The sequence below is a fragment of the Octodon degus genome, unplaced genomic scaffold (assembly GCF_000260255.1).
Source record: "Octodon degus isolate 3935 unplaced genomic scaffold, OctDeg1.0 scaffold00030, whole genome shotgun sequence".
NCBI lineage: Eukaryota > Metazoa > Chordata > Mammalia > Rodentia > Octodontidae > Octodon > Octodon degus.
The window spans coordinates 20,038,096-20,048,012 of NW_004524606.1; the positions used below are offsets into that span (position 1 = coordinate 20,038,096).

The following is a 9,917-nucleotide window of genomic DNA, read 5'->3' on the forward strand; positions in this document are numbered from 1 at the left end:
AAGGCTAGGGCCAAAATGTTGGCTTTCCTTGCAGCCCTCATTTTCATCTAATTTTGGTCTGCAAACTTAGGTTGTTAACCATCCAGAAGACAAGCTTATTGTTATTACCATACAACTTAGGCTGTAAGCTTAACCTCACTATCTGTCTGCGTATCAAACATCTTAGCATAATATGGAACAGGTATTTTTCATCAAGTATTGATATGTTGAACTTTAGTCCCTACAAAATATGATAAAAAACATTTAAAAATTAGAATATATTTTAAAAATAAGCATAAAGAATTATATACTTCTTATGTTTACACATAAGTCCAAAAATCTCACCATATACAACCTTGAAGCAGGACAGTCCCACAATATTCCCTTTCTTGTCTCTTCCTTTCATTACCACCCCCTTCTTTTTGAACAACCAGCTACCTGAGAGACATCATAGCAGCTTTTTTGTACTTTTTAGTAAGGATCTACAGGGTCTACAGGGTATCACTATGTAGATCTATCACTATATAAATCGGACTCTTAGTTATCCACCTGCTTTCAGCCTCCCAAAGAGCTGGGATTACAGGCATGTGCCACCACACTCAGTCTCAGCATGCTCTGGGGGCAGGAGTGGGGCCAGTATGGCACACCAGCTATTTGACTGGCCCTCACCCCATTTTTATTTTTTATTTTTTATTTTATTTATTTATTTTTTTTTTGCGGAACCGGGGATTGAACTCAGACCCTATGCCAGGCAAGCACTTGTTCTACTGAGCCATCTCCCTAGCCCCTCACCCCATTAGGTTTTAAGATTGCCATTTGGTTTTATCTGATGAGTCTTCAGTTCCTTGCAGTGGCGTCCATTCTTTCTTCTTGGAATGTGGCTATGGTAATCAATCTGTCTTTGTGTGTGATTATTCCAACGTGCAGACATCTTGTTCACAGTTCATGGGTATCTTTTTCCTTGTTCATTTTTGATGTTTTATTGATTTTTTTGTTATTTTTTGACTTTTTTATTATGTATTTAGTTATTTTAAACGTTATTAAATCTGTTTTACTTAGCACGTAATGAATGCAGGGTTCAGGATAGAAGGTCCTACTTACCTTTTTTGGGGGATTTATATCTAATGTTCTAGTTTTCAAAGACTATATTGCTCTTCAGATCATTCTTATCTAATACTTTCAGAGTCAACAACATAGATCTATGCTAGTTTATTCCCTAAAGAATATGTACTGTGTAGTGTCATATCTGTGTACCATCGGTTGGGAATGAGCCGAGGAATTTACACACAACTTAAAATGGGATCAGTTTCTGTAGTTCTTATTGCTGGGGCTGAGGAGATAGCTCGGAGGCATAAGTGCCTGCCTGGCAAGCATAAGGACCTGAGTTTGATCCCTGATACCACATGCCATGTGTGCCCCAGAACTCTGGGTACAGTGGCACACACCTGTAATCTCAGCACTGGCGAGGCTGAGACAGGAGCATCACTGAGTCCAAGCAGCATAGTGAGACTCTGCACTAATTAATTAATTAGGTGATATTTAAAAACTGCATGAAAGGGCTGGTATGACTCAGCAGCATAAGTGCCAGCCTGGCAAGTGCAAGGTCTCAAGTTCGATCTCCAATACCGCAAAAAACAAACAAAAAAACCCCAAAAACTTACTGCTTATTGAAGCTTAATTGTTGCTACTTTGCTATGTTTCACCCTGATAAATCTATCTAAGACCAAATGGCAACCTGGGCAACTTAGTGAAATACTGTCCTCAACATAAAACGGAATACTGGGGATTAATGTAGCTCAGTGAATAGAGACTCCTTCTACACAAATCCCCACTCACCTCTAAGCACACTTTGGACCATAGTTTTCTTCCCTGAATATCTGCTTGTCTGTTGTTGCTATAAGTATGTGTAGCTTCCGGCCTAGTCTGTCTGGGGTAGTGGTAGGAGAGTAGAGGGAATATTTTGGAGGATTTCTCACTTTTTGTACTGTACTCCCTACTTCACACCTCCTTCTTTAGACCATACTAGGTTTTTTGTAGGAGTCATTTCTGCTGACGCTGGCTTGCATTTGTGCTAGTTGGACTATTTTCAAAATCAAGTAGGGAGATTGAGAGGAAGTAAAGAGCAAAACTAAGAAACAGCCCATATTTGTGCTTTGAGGTCTAGTTTCCTGCTGTAATCTACCTTATCCCAATCACTGTTCTGTCCTCAGATAGGTGCTGCTGTGTGTATTCCATCCAAGGTTTTTCCCTACATTTAGTGAAAGGAATAGATGGTTCTCAAGACCTTGCTTGGTAATGGTGGTGGCAAATATAGAATTATTTCTTCGTGCCAGGCATTGTTAAAATATTTAATGTGTTTTAATGCATTCAATAGAACTGAGGTAGACTGCTGTTATGTCTATTTTTCATTTTGGAAAAATAAGGTGTTATAAAATTAAGGAGTATATGAGAAGGACATGCAGACAGGCAAGTGTTAGAATTGTAATCTAATAAAACTTTTGAATCCCAGCAAGGTCGTGCCACTAAAATGCATATTCTGAGTATATTGAAGATCCCTCACTCACCTTTTTCATAACTTCTGCAGGCTGGAAGCTGCACTGAAGAACCCTGGGAGACCCTCAAGGCATGAAATGAAGGCCCTGTCCTTTGAGGATTTGGTTGTGAAGTTCACCAGGGAGGAGTGGGCTTTGCTGAATCCATCCCAAAAGAAGCTCCACAGAGATGTGATGTGGGAAACATTTATGAACTTGGCAGCTATAGGAAGAACATGGGACAACAAGGCAATTAAGGCATATAAAAGTTGTTGGAGAAATGTAAGAAATGAAGAGGTAGAGAAATGCTATGAATATAAAGCTTGGGATCAACATGAAGAGATACTGGTTGGAAATCCAGATGAACTAGCTGAAAACTTTGCTTGTAGAAAGACCCTGATTGGTCATTCATTGCTAAATGTGTCACTCTTAGCTAACACTGGATACAAAAAATATGAGCATGAGGAATTTAAAGAGAAGCCATCTAAATATAGTGAACATGCTAATTCTCAGTTCTGTCAGAAGTATACAAGAACAAAGGCTACAAAGAAATGCTATAAAAATAAGCAAAGTGGGAAACCCTACTCTGATCTGAGTGAAAGAACTCACTATGTAACAAACACTTTTGTTTGTAAGAAAAGTGTGAAAGCTTCCAGCACACACAATAATGTTGAAATCCATGAAAGAAATCACACTGGGAGTAACCCATATGTATGCAAATATTGGCAAAGAAATGAAAGTAGTCACACTGGGGAGAAGCCCTGTGAATGTATGCAAGGTGGGGAAGCATATACTACGCTCAACTATTTGAAAGTACATGACATACTTCACGCTGGAGAGAAACCCTATGAATGTAAGCAGTGTGGGAGAGCATTCATTAGACTCCAATGTCTGAAACTGCATGAAAGATCTCACAGTGGGGAGAAACCCTATGTATGTAAGCAATGTGGGAAAGCATTTATTTCACACAGTGCATGTCAAACACATGAAAGAATTCACACTGTGGTGAGATCCTATGAATGTGAACAATGTGAGAAAGTGTTTCTTAGACGCAGTGATTTTAAAAGACATGAAAGACTTCATTCTGTTGTGAAACCCTATAAATGTAAGCAGTGTGGGAAAGCATTCTCTGCACCCAGTCATTGTCAAAAACATGAAGAAATTCACACCGGGGAGAAACCTTATGAATGTAAGCAATGTGGGAAAGCATTCAGAGGACACTATTATTTTAAAATACATGAAAGGATTCACACTGGGGAAAAACCCTATATATGTGGACATTGTAGAAAAGCATTCAGCACACTCACCTACTTGAAAATACATGAAAGAATTCACACTGGGGAGAAACCCTATGAATGTAAGCAGTGTGGAAAAGCATTCATTACACGCCAGTATTTGAAAATACATGAAGCAGTTCACACTGGGGAGAAACCCTATGTATGTAAGCAATGTGGGAAAGCATTCAGTATACGCCGTTATTTTAAAAGACATGAAAAAATCCACACTGGGAAATAATTAAGCAATGTGGGAAAGCATTCACTTCGTGTACTTCTTTAGAAATACATGAAAGAAGTCACACTGGAGAGAGACCCAATGCATGTAAGCATGGGAAAGCATTCATTGCACTCCAATATAGGAAATATGAAGTCATTCACACTGGAAAGAAACCCTATGAATGTAAGCAATGTGAGAAAGATTCAATACACACAGTGCTTGTAGAAGATATGAAATAAGTCACACCTGGGAAAAACCCGTCAGCATAAGCAGTGTAAGAAAGCCTTTAATACACACAGTGATTGTTAAAAGACATGAAAGAAGTCATACGAAGTAGAAATCTTACGTATATAATATGACAAAGCATTTATTAATAACATATAGACCTAAACTCACACCTGGGAAAAACTAGATCTGTGTAAGCAATGTGGAAAAGTGTCCAATATGTACAAGTACTATCAAATACATGAAGTCATATGGAGGAAAAAATGTCTTATTTTGAAGGATCAGGAAATGTACACGTAACATTTGGTTTTTACAACATCAGTACTACTGTTGCAATGTCTAATGCCATCTGATTTTAGATGATGGTCTGTTAATTTTATTTTTTTATTTAGGAGATAGAAACCAGCTGTGGTATCACTTAAGACCCACTGAGTATAGTCAGTTAACACCTTGATATGTGTCATGTAATGTTTTCTCTAGACAACTTTTGGTGGATCCAAGTAAAAAGAATCTAAAAGTAGTCCAACATATTTACCTGCATGACTACCTGGGGGCAGGTATCTTCTAGGCAAGAACAAATTTTCTGAGAAATAAGAGCATGCATAATCAAAGCACTAGCATTTGTGCTGTTAAGTTTAGAAACTTTTTAAGAGTAGCAGTTAGAACCTACTGGCTCTTAGGCTCCTTTACTGATGGAGTTCTGACATTGTGTTGCAGATCCCTCTAGCTATAGTTATAACTACCTCTAAATTTTGAGGACTTAAGAAAACTAGATTAATATCTTTTTACTATCAGTAATTTCAAGTAATGTAAGTATAGTATGGCTGATTTTCCTGGTTACACCTTGTGAAAAAACAATGACATTAGTATTTTATTTTTTACTTGTATGGTTTTGACTTCACATCTTACTTTGCTTTTAAACTTAAGATTTAGAAATTTGCGGAATATTTGCAAAAAATAGGGAAATATTTGTCTTTTAACTTGAAAAAAATACTAGCGAATACTGACTGAAGTCATGACATTTTAGCATCTACCTGTGTTTATGTTAAGTAGAGATGGGGAAGGATAGAAAGACTGGATACTATATTTTAAAAATGTAGTCTTCATTTTTACCAGTCAAATACACAATATATCTTAGTATACATTAGGCAATATTACTTTTGATAAATGTAATCTGAAATGTCATGCCTATACTTCTCAGCATGAAATGCCAGAGGAGTTACATCAGAAGTCAACCTTGTGAACTCATGCACTATTATCATGATGTATATAGCATTTAGTCAGATTAAACCTGTATCCCATTCAGTATTTTACATAAGGCCCTTGAGTGTCAGCAAGGGGCCCTGCTGAGGGATTTTTCCTTTTAACACTGGGGCTCTGGTTTATGTTCCAAAGACAAGGCCTGGCTCTATCTTTAGGCCCAAAGCTATTGGATTTTGTGCAGCTAGTGTTTCCAGACTTTTTCTACTCTGCAAGGGTTACATCTGTGCTTGGGAACCTGCTTTGACCAATAAAATACTCTTTAAGTCTTTGTACATGAGCAACATATGTTATATTTGCAAAACCAGTTTCAGCATAATTTTGATTAGGTGGTAAGCTGGATATGTTACAGTAGACAGATAACATCTCTGCAGGATGAGAGCTGGGCTTTTAGGCCTAATTAAGAGGAATAGGTGAAGAGAAAGTTATCCTAGTTACAGCTTAAGTAAGGTATTTTCCGAAGTCTTGAGGTATGAAGACCAGAAGGAAGATCAAGGTTGGAGGAGGACAAAGGGACCACCTGGGAAACAGAGTCTGAGCTCTGGGGCTTCTCACTTAGAGAGCAGTCTCACTTCCAGTGGCTGCTGTGGCATTCAGGGTATGGCTTGTGGGGCCTCTTGAAGCAGTCCCTCTTAAGATGGTCTGGCTTTTGACAGCAGTAACAGATGAACCTAGTCATTGAGGTCTTTGTAGAGCCCAGAGAATCAGACTTAAGGTCTCTTTATTTTGAGACCACATCAAAAGCAGCTGGCTTTTATTTATTTATTTATTAGGCAGCTGTTTTATATCTGTTTTCTCTCCGTGGTTTTCTCCAAGTCCAGTTTAGTAAGAAGGCAGTTTTTACTAAAGTATCAAGAGAACTATCTGGAGCAAAAGCTGTCTTTTCTAATATCTGGAGCTCACTGAGTAATGAACTTATCTGTAAGAATAATCTGTCCCTCTATTGAATTAGGATCTTGAAAAGTGTTTTACCACTGTGTGTATTAAATATTCTAATGGATTTTTCACCTTTCTCATGATGAATAGCTGAAATTTTAAAATAACTAGAAGGCTTGGATTTAGTTCTTAGACTTTCAAGGATATATACTTGAAAATGTCTCCTTCTCCAATCCCCTCTTGGATAGGGACTGCTTGGGCTCCTGTGGAAATGGTTGTTCCCCTGGCTGTCTTACCTTCTGTTTGTTGAAAATTAACAATATGGTATTTATCTCCAAATGTAAAAGCAGGCTTTTAATATTGCTTATCTCATTAGAGGTCAGTGTTGGATTTAAGAGTAACATTACATACTACTAGCGTAGCTTATAGGTCTGAGTAAGTCCTCTAAAGATAGCAATGTATTCATCAAGGCCCTCTAACATTTTTTCTAACTTCTAGTTTTATGTGTTTTAGGTCATTGCAAAAATGAGACATATAAACTTATGTAGTATCATATGGATTATAATTATACCTTGAGCAAAAATACAGATTATTTGTTAATGTAAAGAAGATTTGAGCATAACACAATTCTGACCATTTTTTAATAAAATCTTTCCAGATGTAAAAGACTATCAAAATTAATACTGTCCTCCTTATTCCATTTTGGCGCTAGAAGGCACATTGCCCCTTTCATAACAACCAAAAGATGGGAATGACAGGTTCTGGCCCTAGTATAAATTGCTGAAATATTATGGTGGTCATCTCTATATGGCTGAAGCCCTTAACAGCTTATCTTCCCAGAGACCACCTCCCCACTTCTCCAACCCACCCTAAGGTGCAGTTTCCTTTTGCCTTTCCACCACCTCAAAGAAGACCCCAGTCAGCTCCTCAGATATTTCTTTCCTTTTTTGGAGTACCAGGGGTCAAACTCAGCACTTCGCGCTTGCCAGGCAAGCACTTACTCTGCTGTGCTATCTCCCCAGCCCTCAGATATTCCTAAAACTCCTCCTCTAGCTCCACCCCTAACAGAAGTCCAAAGCCCCAGCTTTCTTTGTCTCAGGCCAGCGGGTCTTCCTGACCCATCTGACCTCAATCCTTTCTGTCTTGGAGTCAATAAAGGCTGCTTTTATCTTTACTATCTCTTTACTGTGCCTCTGAAAAACCTGTCAGTCAGGTTTGATGATACATGCCTTTAATGCCAACACTCAGGAGGCTGAGGCAGGAAGACCCATGAGTTTGAAACCATTGTTGGCTACAAAGTGACTTTAAGTTCAGCCTGAACCATGTAGTGACTCCCTGTCTCAAAAGACAAAACAACAGCAACAACACAAAGAACAAAACTCCCAAACCTATTTTAGCACCTACATTGCTGCTGTTTGTGATGTTATATATCCTCATGGAATAAGTAAAACAATAACTTGAAAAATAAAAATGTCTACTTCCTGTAATTGGAAAGTGGATTTAAAAAAGTGATTTGATTAGGAAATTATTATAGTCTGAACAGAAACATCAAGAAAGGGTGCTATACTATTCATCACACTACCGGTAGTGACGTCAACTACTGTCACTTGCAGTTTTACTGTTTACATGTGGGGCCTTGCCTTACTGAGGACTGACATTTCAGAAGTGGTGCTCAGCTGAGCAGTACATAGGCAATGTTGAGTGGTTCATGTGGAGCAGTACAGTAGTTAGGAATTAAGTACATTTATGTATTTGTGTGGGACTTTTTGCCTCATAGATGAACACTTTCACTAAAAGTCAGCCTTTTGGGAACAGAAATACCAGTCTGTATTGGGCTTTGAGACTTGGCAAAGCAGTTATTGGAGTGAAAGGAGCAGGGAATATTTAGGGTGATGGAAGAAACTAGATTGTGTAGACTTAGGAAAAGCAGGTGGAAGGACAGAGGAGACAACACTTATATTCTGAGGTTTTTTGAGCTGTCTTCTATCTGTTGTAAAGAAAAGTGAAATAGTTGAAACTAAAATTTGGTTATCTCTATACATTTTCAAGCAGCACAATGGGTGTTTTGGAAAAATTGACCTATCATGCTATTTACAGTTTATATATCTAAAGTTTTAAAAAATGTATTTCAGTATATCTGTAGAGATAGTTGTTGAACCTTTTATGCATATTGTGGTATTTTAATAATTATACATTAGTGATGTTTAAGTCATGCAATATGTAATGTTGAAATATGTATGCATTATGTCAGGTTAAACATGATTTTTTAAAAAATACGTTTATCTTTGTCTTTGATGAGAACATTTACACTAATTCTGACTTTTTAAAAATGTATTTAGTATAGGGTCTACAGGGTCTCACTACACAGATGGGACTTGTAGTGACCCTTCCTGTTTTTCAGCCTCCCAGTCACTGGATTACAGGTGCGTGCCACCGTGCCCAGTCTCAGTCACCATCTCAGTGAGCCTGGGGGCGGGACTGGCACAGCAGTACTTCTAACTTTTTGAAATACATAATGCATTATCATCTATAATCACTTCACAGACTTTAAATTATCTTTCTGGGATTACATGTCATTGCTTCAAAGAAGCATTGCTAGTCCCCTTTCACTGCACATTGCCTTCTCTGTTTGGCACAGCATATTGATAGGTATGGCCCTTGTATGAATTGCTGAATTATTATGGTGGTCATCTAATATGGCTGAAGCCCTTAAAACAACAGCTTATCTTCCCAGAGACCACCTCCCTCTTCTTCTCCAACTCAGCCCAGGGTATAATTTCCTTTCACCTTTCCTGCCACCTCAGGGAAAGCCCCAGATACCCTCAGATACCCTGAGCTCCTCAGGTGTATCTAAACGTCCGCTTCAAACTCCACCTCTGGCAGAAGATCATAAGAGCCTCAGCCTCCTCTTTGTTCCAACCCAGAGAATTTTATCTTTCCATATTCTCTCCATGTCCTGCAAGATTAAGTCCCTTCCCCTTTTTCCTTCTTCCTGTTTCTTGGCTGCAACACCATTGAAAACCTATCACATAATAATTATTGAAGTGTTTTTCATATTTGTTTCTTAGTTTCTTTTACTTTATGCTTAATAAGTGAGTGAAAGAGGAAAGAGATGAAGTTTTATGGGTTTATAAGAGTGAAATGTATTTATAAATATGATACAGATTCAGAATGCATGTTATGACAAAAATCAGATGTATACTGATCACTGGGTCATCCTTGTGTCACTCTTGTAACTGGCCTGCCTACCTTAAAACACCTAAAATTCACCAAACCCATTGCATGAAATCTGCAGCCACTTCTTCTTTGTACAGATAACACATATGAAAGATCACAGAAACAAGTGACACAAAGGGAAGCTGTGAAGATGGTGCAGTGGTAAGCAGCACATACAGAGCCTTTCTGAAATTTGACATCCAGACACTGGAGTGCAATATGAGGAAGAAAAGAAGGAAGGAAGTTGGTCCTTGAAACTCATGAAAGATCTGACGTGAGGGAAGAGAATCAGCATGCTGAGACTGGGTGTGGTGGTGCATGCCTGTAATCCCAGCG

General features: G+C 38.4%; 1 pseudogene; it reads left to right on the forward strand.

Annotated features, from left to right (window-relative positions):
- Positions 1 to 4,025, forward strand: part of LOC111816337 — a 19,924-nt pseudogene extending 15,899 nt beyond the window's left edge.
- The last annotated feature ends 5,892 nt before the right edge of the window (positions 4,026 to 9,917 follow it).